The sequence below is a fragment of the Odontomachus brunneus genome, unplaced genomic scaffold, assembly GCF_010583005.1.
Source record: "Odontomachus brunneus isolate Ranch 3 - 2012 unplaced genomic scaffold, Obru_v1 Obru_scaffold_041, whole genome shotgun sequence".
Classification (NCBI taxonomy): Eukaryota; Metazoa; Arthropoda; class Insecta; order Hymenoptera; family Formicidae; genus Odontomachus; species Odontomachus brunneus.
In genome coordinates this window covers 197,999-206,044 of record NW_022639491.1, presented here as the reverse complement: position 1 = coordinate 206,044, position 8,046 = coordinate 197,999, and the positions used below count along the sequence as shown (strand labels likewise).

Below are 8,046 nucleotides of genomic sequence, written 5' to 3'. Positions count from 1 at the left end.
CCGTCAAAGAAACACTGACGCAGCTCGAATGGGAAACTCTTCCTCACCCAGCGTACTCACCAGACATAGCGCCTTCTGATTACCACTTGTTCAGATCGATGCAGCACGGCTTGAGTGGTACACGCTTCCGAAATGTTGAAGAAGTGCGAGAATGGGTGGACGAATGGATTGCTTCGAAACAAACATCGTTTTATCGAGATGGTATCGCCCAGTTGCCAGAAAGATGGCAAAAAGTTGTAGAAAGTGATGGAAAATACTTTCATTGAAATAATTTAAATAAATTTTTTACAATAAATGCTTTTTCTCAGTATTTTTTGGGCGGAAACTAAGTTAAGGTCCTAATACATTCAATACATGTGCTTGGTACTTTTACCTTAACGATCTCTGATTTTCTTCGAGTGCAATTCTGTTCGAAAGCGGAGCGACAAAGCCGAGGTCAAGTGATATTTCACTCCATGTAGAGTGAAATACTTCTTCCACTCTGAATCGCAGAATGAATATTTTTATTCGAAATTGAGAAGTAAATCTGACGTGATCCACCGTCTCTGGAGCAAATTCGCTTTAATCGACTGAAAGATCACTCGTACGGATTAAGAACTCATTATAGGTTTGAGTTAAATATTCCCTTCTGTGATTCTGAGTGGTAGTATTTTCATCATCGTTTCGAGGGTGAATTCTCATTCGTCCCGAGTGAGATTCCATTCCAGGAAATTTAGAGAGTATAAAGCCGAGACGCGCGGTTTCTCGAGACGAAAGAGAAAGTGTTCTACTGACGAACATTTTCTCTGGGAAAAATAACATGTCATACAGATGGCGATTCTTAAGTGCTATTATCATGTTTAATGCATGATATATATATATATATATATATATATATATATATATATATATATATATGATTATATCTTTTTTTTGTTTCCAGCTTTCAATTTCTACTATTATCGGATTACTATTATTATATGTTTCTATTCTCCCTCCTTCCTATCTTACTAGCTTTTCTTGCCTTTATATTTTTATTTTAATATTTTCTTTAATATAATTTCTTATCTCCTTCTTCTCAAGCTTTCCGTATCCCATTTTACTCCCTTTATCATGATGTTATTTATCCTTTTCTTTCTCTCTTTCCTCTCGTTCAGCCACTCCAAATTTTTTATCCACTTTTCCAGTCTTGTCGTCTCTTGCTTCCATTTTTCTTTCTTTTTTCTTCTCTCTTGCTCTTTTTTTCTATTATCTCTACCATTACTTGCTCTATCATTATTTTCATCTGTTCTTTCATTTCCATTCTCATCCCTTCTATGTCTTCTTTCACTACTTTTCTCAATTCCTTAATTTCTATTAATATTCTTATTCTTTCCCATTACATATTTTTTCATTGCTTTTTTATCTTCTTTACACTTATTCCTATTTTCCGTCTGTTTGCTTGTCGATAGCGCCATCCCTCGCCTTCCACTCCAACTTCTTCCATATTCCCGCACTATTTCCTTCCCATATCTAACCTCTTCCACTTTTCCACGTGCCTTCTTCTTTGTATGCCTTTACCTGTTTTACTTTTCCCTTTTCTCACTTCTTCTCCACTACCTTCCTTACTGTTCTTTTGTTGTGCCTCGCCTCACTCTTTAACTCTTATTTTCCTTTCATTCAACTTTTCGCTTTCACTCATCCATGCACACGTCTCTCAGCCGGAAGTCCTCCACTTCTTAATTTAACTTATTAATTTAATTTAATTTGACATATATGTTGAACGTATAAGCAGATGTGAGATGTGACATTCATACTGAAACGTTACAACGTCTCACAGTGATCTAAAGCAACTATCTCCTGGTAATTGCGCTTTCTGTTGCAATTTGCATTAGCATCGCTTAACAGCCTCGATCACGCCTGGATTTGATTTAATCCCACTCGATACGTCGTGACGCGTCCGCGACTTAATCCGCTATTTATCACCGTCATCGGGTGGTGTGTTAGCGGCGACGTTCGACAATCAAGGGCCGGAGGCATTAATAAAATAACGCAGTCACGGATTTCTAAGCACTCGACTGTTCACAGGGGGAGACACGAATGGTAGTAGACAGTAGGTATCCGAGGGTGGCGACGATGAAACTCCTATCGGACCTTATGTTCGCGCATTGTGACTTTTCGTCGGGAGACAGAATGCAGAGAGAGAAAGAGAGAAGAGAAGCGTGCTGGTCCGACATAATTGGCAAGGGCGCGCGGCGATATTTATTATACGTCCCGGAACGGCAAAAAGGAAGATCGTAATGGCCAACTGGGGTATAAACTGCACCGTCCTCTTTGCGGTTCGTTAAACGGAGCGCCTTCGTCGAGAAAGGGTCGAGCAGAAGATGTCTCTAAATCGATCGCGATCTTTTTCGATATCGTCTCCTTTAGTTACAGGGCTGTGATATTCATTGCCAATGCTGTGAAAATCTCTATAATTCACATTACGTATACTGTAGATTTTCAATAGTGGCAGTGAATATCAGAATTGAGAAGTAATCTGTTACTTGTAAATAATAATTTCACTTTAAAATTAATTACGTATTTTATTTTAGTATTGCAAAAACGTAGCGAAAAAGTAACGAACTGTTATTTTCTTATTAACGATAATGGTAATGAGTTACTTTCTAACATTAGTAACGAGTAACGAGTTACTTTTACCAAAAGTAACTCGTTACTTTTTTTAAATAACCTTCCCCCTCCCCGGAGATCTCTAGTGAATATCGGAACGTAGCCCAGCCAAGCCGCGATGCAGATGAAGGTGAGTGGTCCTCCGTTATAGAACACGAACCCGCGAAAAGCCCAGCCGGCAAATAAATTCCAATTGTGGAATGGAAGCGCCGCTAATTTTTTAATTGAGTTTACACGAGCTTACGTCGTTCGTTCCCGCTGGCGCGAGAAGTTACCTCTCCGGCTCGAAGGTGCACTACGTCCGATTGTGAGCGCCGCTACCTCGCCGACTGACTGAATGTAACGTTTGTTTGTCTTCATTGCTGCGACGAAGTATTCTCGGCTCGGTCGAAAGCGCCTCGCAAATCGGTCCTATCCCCTCGCAAATCCGCGTTAAGCGGATTTAATTTGCGTCACGGGCGAACAGAGAAACGCGCGCGCCCTCTTTAATTGTCTTGAATGTTGCCATTGACGTGGCACACTCCTTTGCGATGTCGGAAAAGTACCTGTCACTTTATGCACGTGCGCGAAAAATGTCCTAATAGTTGCTTCAGCGCGATGACTATACTGTCGGATGTATCCAGCAAACAATATACCAAGCAACAATGGTATTACATTAACCTCTTCAATGATAATTTAAAATAATCCCCTCTAGTTTATTTTTAATAAATAAGCATATCTCTAAAGTGATTTTCTTTTCTCGTTATTTTTTTTAAAGAATTTTGACAAAAATATATAAAATTTGTAACTCTCTACCACACGAGTTAAAAAAAATACAATGATTTTTAGCACGAAATTTTTTCGAGCATGTCAGTTAAGGGATTAATATCACACTTAACATGTAAATGTTACATATAATATATATTGAAGTTATAATATATCGTTGACTGGGAAATTATAACATTGATACAATCTTAGCTCAAACAGCATAAATCTCTCAAATACTTCTTAGATACGTCCTAAAGATATATCTGAAACAAATAGGATATTTTTTAGACGTCTCCAAGTTGTCTCTTAGACATTTATGCTGTATGGGACTGCTACTTGGTGTTAACTTGAGGTACATATTATTCTGGACCCCTTAAGTTTCACAATTTGACCGATAAAAACGGACGATAACGCAAAGTGATCCGGATAAAATAATGACGATCATTCTCTTCGACTTCGAAGCAATGGTCATTTCTCTGGCTTTGTTATTCCCAGCCGGGAACTCGAACGCGTAGAACTGCGATATTCTGTAGTCGCGTAAGTCCAAATCTACGCGCGCGCGTACTCTCACCCTCTTTCATTCTCTCCCATCCTCTTTCACCCCGTCGCTCGTTCTCTCGCTCTCTTTCCCTCGCAATCGCTCACTCTGCCTCTCTTTCTCCCTCTCACCCTTTCTGTCTCGCTCGTGCGCGCTCGCGCGCGCGTAGGTCGAGTGCGGGTATAATAATAATGTTCGGTAAGTACGTGTTTGTAGTTACCCCTGAGGTGAGCCACCCCCGGAGAGGCAAAAGAGCCAAGCTCCGCCTTCGTCGGCATAGGGTTGGTTGTCACGGGGATGGGACACTCGGAGGGCGGTTCTTCGCCACCCTGCGTCCCGATTTAGCGCTCTCGTTCACGCGGGGTGCGCTCCGGACGCCGGGTCGAAGAGAACGACGTGGAAGAGACACGTCAAGTACGGCCCGAAAACACACCCCGTGCGGAGGACGACGGCCGAGAGCTCGCACGAGAGTAACATCAGCCCTAAACGTGTCACGCGACAGTGGGTCACGGCAGTGTTAGACGAGCACTGCTTCGTCGGGGCGCGCACAACTTCAACATCGTCGTGCCGTAATTAAGATCGTTTAAACGCTCTTAGCTAAAAAGGTCCAAGTAACGCTTTGTAAACAAGCGAGTCATCGTCGCGTTCGAAGACACGAGTTGCGTTGCAGTTGAAGAGACGCGAGTCTTCGCCGTGACAGAAGAAAAGGCTCGAAGAAACGAGTTTCCTAGTATCCGAGAAGAAACAAGTGCTCATCATAAACGGACAGTCGGAGGGAAACGAGTCGTAGCTGAAGGTAACGATCTGTTCTTGAAGAAGGGATCCTGGATCATCCCCCAAGGATCGTGACTCGATTTTGTGAAAGAGGTCGACGACCCGCCCGGTCAACCGGCACCCGGACCGTGTCTTCAGGTATGTACCGCTTCGTTCAAGCTCTTATCGCTTATCACCACGTGCTTTCGTATTTAAAGAGCTGAATCGTGCGTACTTGGCGACACATTCGAGCCCCACTGCTGGTACCGAATCAGTGTCGCGCCTCCCTTCGGGGCGCTGTTAAATAAATTGATAGTCGATTCACGGTTCCAAGCAAACTGGTCCCGCGGGAATACACGGGGTCGTTGCGACGCGGAGGGGTGCCGAGCGAACGAACAAACACCATAAACTGCTTGCGCACGGGATTAGCCGCTGCTAGTTCGTCTTACGAGAAGAATGCCCGACGCGATAACTCACGCTGAATGGCAGCTTTATTATGTTACGAGTACACACTTGTAAGATCGAAGTCATGACATACCTGTGCCGGGTCAGCGCTATATGTGCGCGAATCACGCGTGCTCGGTTATTCTCGCTTCATCGGGAAATCAGTGGATGATAGTAGTGGGAAGTGAACGAGGGAAACGGCCCAATCGAAATTAACGCATAGGAAAAGTCCTGTTCACGTGGAATCGAAATTAGCGCGTGGAGAATATCCAGTTTAGACCGAATTAACATGTAAGAAATGTCACGTTTAAAGCGATAATTGATAATCACGACGATTATCCGGACTCAGGTGGTGCTGGGGGAGTTTCGGGAAGTTCGCTGATCGCTCGGGAAAACGTGTCTCGTCTAATTTTTTGCTTGGCTACGCCTGCACGATTTATAGCGCCGCCGGGCTTCAGGTTTCGCTTAAGTGGGAACTTACTTTGGAAAATCGGGAGATACGGGCGCCGTCCTGGAACTTTGAGCGACTGATATGAATTTAAGTAGCACTCTCTGTGAAGCGAGGAATATGTTATTTCTCAATATGCGCGAATCGAATCGCATCCGTAGGGTTATCCTTTTTCCATATGTGTGCATGCATTCTTTGGTGATTCCGTATTTCTCACGAAAAAACAAACGTTTAATTAACGCCGATCCATATAACGTAAAAATAAATAATTCGTAGAACTGGATGCATCAAATAACAATTACAAAAATAGATCGAGCTGGTAAAACCAAAAGACCCTTTTTCCTAGGTGGATCTAAGTACTTATGACGATCAGAGAGTGCATTCTGGTTATTAAAATTATTATCCGAGTGGCATTTAATCTCCTGATCCCCTCTCGGCGCACTTCGATAGCAGCCCGCGGCATCGTGCGTCTCCTTCTCTCTTTCTCTCTCTCTTTTGCTCCCCTCTCTCATTCTCTCTCCGATGCCACTCTATATGATAACATTTTAACGCGCACGTAGATACAAAGGCAAACAGATTAATATACTACTGTCAAAGCTGGTACTTCGTCGCGGGAAGCATTAAGAATTAACGGCATATTACGTTATATATTAATACAGGAGAGCCCTTATGGGGACGCACGCAACTCCAACTACTGGCCATTGTCGTTTCCCGCAAATTCACGTGAAATTATTTCAATTGACATTACGATTACATTATGATTACCTGAAAGGATCTTCCTCAACGCGTTCCCGTTTGCTCCCTTTTAGAGAATCGCACACGCGCGCTTGCATTCGCATATCTCCTCGTGATAAAATCTATCGCTACTACTTGCACGAATGTTTTTCACACGAGAGAATCCAATTTCGCGATGCACACATTTGACGATGTAAATCCGATGAGCGAATAAAAATGATTTTGTATGCCGGAGGGACTCATGGACAAAACGAGCGCGGCACAATTGACCGGCGTTATTTGTAATGGTAATTTTTGGCCAGTCGGGGCAGATATTGAGCTTTACGCAAATTTGTCGAATCACGAGAGGCCCCCGGGAGATCTTTGATTGCGAGCTCGACGGGATTTTCGCGTGATCGAACTAATCGAGAGACAAAATTAAACTCGACAGTCGGATCGATGGATTAATTGCGAGCGTTAAGCGCAATCACCGGCGACCGGGCGACGCGATGACGTCGACGTTATTAATGCTGATTACATCGCGCTTCGTTGTCCAGCCAAATTACATAGCACGCTCGCTGTCCCAATTTACATCTCTGCGGAGGAAACATCGGAGCTGTTAGGGAAAGAGGGGAAAGGGACGGATGAGGAAAAGCGGTCGTTCATAAATTATGCGAAAAATTCGAGAGGCGCGTACAATTACCGAGACAGAGAAAGAAGATGAGTATCGCGCTCTTTTACGCAAGACAGAGAACTTGGGTTGAGAGAAAAGTATGCAGGGGACAGTTTGAGCGAAAGAGGCTGGGGGGGAGAGAGAGAGAGAGAAAGAGAGAGAGAGAGAGAGATAGAACCTGTAGGGGTAGGGGATAGTCATGATGGAAGGACGGAGATTTAACAACGTTACAATGAACGAATGAGCGAGCGAGAAAGAGAAAGAGCGAGAGAGCAAGCGAGAACTGCCGTCGTTTCCCCGGCCGCGCCGCGCTGCGTCGGCGGAGCCCCGGGATCGCAGATTGAATTGTAAAATAACCGGGAGGGGAACAATGCGCCCCAGTACAACATTGTGTTTGCATTTAAATAATCCGCGAGCCCGCGGGTACGTAATCCTGAGAGCGCCGCGACTTCTCTCTCTCTCTCTCTCTCTCTCTCTCTCTCTCTCTCTCTCTCTCTCTTTGTCTCTTTTCCTCTCTTTCTCTCTCTGTATCTCTATCTCTCTTTTTGTCATCTCTCTAACTCGTGTACGCGCAATCCTCGAGTGTAGCCCTCGGAGAACGACTCGTGGGCGACATTTCCGTACAATCGCGTCTGAATAGGAAACGGTATCGGAATCGTAGTACTCGGACGCGCGATCGCACTATTAAATTTAATTCAGCTCGCGACTGGCGTTAAACCCGCTCTATAATTCGGGACGATATAGCTGAAGCGTAATTGGGATTAATTAAAAAAGAGGAAGAAAGTCCTTGGAAAGGCCTGGGGGTTTATTTTTTCTTTCTTTTTCTTCTATTGATTTTTACTTCTGCGAGAAGGGCGCGGATGAAAATTCAAAGAATTATTTCTCACTAGCAATGTTTCGTAAGGGGAGCGGGAAGAAATGTTTAGAATGTTGAATTCTTTACATAATCGCCCTAAATTAGACCACGTTTCCTAAAGGCACTCTGGCGAACTTTTTAGTGCGGAGGATAGTTAAGCGGCCTTCGTTAAGTCGACGAACGAGTATCTCGCGATCGTTGATGGCGAACGAGCGAGCGAGCGAGCGGACGGGCGGGCGGGCGGG

General features: G+C 44.1%; 1 protein-coding gene across 1 annotated transcript in view; it reads left to right on the top strand.

The window, feature by feature from the left end:
* Positions 1–966: 966 nt before the first annotated feature.
* LOC116844447 (SKI family transcriptional corepressor 2) overlaps positions 967–8,046 on the top strand; it is a 35,690-nt gene continuing 28,610 nt past the window's right edge. Inside the window, exon 1 of the mRNA XM_032815956.1 lies at positions 967–4,825. The gene's annotated coding sequence lies outside the window, so the exon portion shown is untranslated. The remainder of the gene's footprint in view (positions 4,826–8,046) is intronic.